Source organism: Pteropus alecto, unplaced genomic scaffold (assembly GCF_000325575.1).
Source record: "Pteropus alecto unplaced genomic scaffold, ASM32557v1 scaffold151, whole genome shotgun sequence".
Taxonomy (NCBI): Eukaryota; Metazoa; Chordata; class Mammalia; order Chiroptera; family Pteropodidae; genus Pteropus; species Pteropus alecto.
The window spans coordinates 143,514-144,969 of NW_006430458.1; positions in this window are offsets into that span (position 1 = coordinate 143,514).

Consider the following 1,456-nt stretch of genomic DNA (forward strand, 5'->3'; position numbering starts at 1 on the left):
TGTTTTAAGGTAATATTATTTTATTTCTTTTCTATGATGTTATATATCCTATAATATACACTCACTGGTCTTGCAATAATACAAAATAATAAAATGATATGGAAACATAAATATTCTCAGTTCTATCAGTAGGAAAGTTACTCAGCTTTATCATGCAGAATACCTCGAAGGCACAGGAAAGGAGACAAGATGGGGAAGAACTTTCATAGTATAATGGGACACATTTCCCCAAAATTCAACCACATTGCCTATCATCAATATTTTAAATTTACTTCTAGTTAACTGGGATAAGAACATAGTACTGCAGGGTGGCTCCATAGTGCAGTGGTTAGCATGTCTGCTTTACACGCAGAAGGTCCTGGGTTCGCGCTCCAGGTGGAGCCACAGACCATACCCTGGGTGTGCCAGGTCCCCCAAGTTCGCTGGGTGCTCCAGGCCCCAGGTCCTCTGCGAGCCTGTGGGAGGAGGAGACACCATGCCTTCAGAGATCCAGTTCTTAAGGGGAAAAATGGCAACATCCATAGGTCAGGAGTAGAAAGAGGGGGAAAAATAAATTAATCAATTTAATTAAATTAAAAAAAAAACATGGTACCTGAGCTTGTTTTATTTTGCTTTGTCCTGAATAACAGTAAGGTTGAAAGTCTTGTCCTATGAAAGGCAGTAACATATTCTGGTTAGATGAATGGGCTCAGAGGCCACACAACATAACTTACTCTTGCCACTTGCTAGCCCTGTCCTTAGTTCCTTATGTTTAAAGTTGAGTAACAATAGCTTCTCTTCATAAATCGTGGTAAGCATTAAATGAAAAAGTATAGGTTTAGCACTTATTACAGTGTTGGACAGTGAGGAAGTCAGCAGTAAATATTAACTATTACTATCATTATTTCCATACCCAAATTGATCGTAAGTGTTTCTATTGTTATTTTAATTATGTGGATTTATATTGATTGGCATGGACTGACATTTATAATATATTTTCTAAATAAATCAGTTTAACTACTAGAAACAATAAGCAAATACAGTAAAGTTTCTGGATACAAAATCAACATTAAACATTCATGGCATTCCTATACTCTAATAATGAAGTGTCAGGAAAAGAAGTGGAAAAAATAATTACTTTTGCAATTGCAACAAAAAGAATAAAAATACCTAGGAATAAATTTAACGAAACATCTGAAGGACCTATATAAAGAAAACTACAAGACCCTATTAAAAGAAATCAAAGAAGATACAAAGAAATGGAAAGATATTCCATGTTCCTGGATTGGAAGAATCAACATAGTTAAAATGACCATATTACCTAAAGCATTATACAGATATAATACAATCTTCATCAAAATCCCATTGGCATTTTTTAAAGAAATAGAACAAAAGATCATCAGATTTCTATGTAAGCACAAAAGACCCCGAACTGTCAAAATCATCTGAGAAAAAAGAACGAGGCTGGAGGCATCAC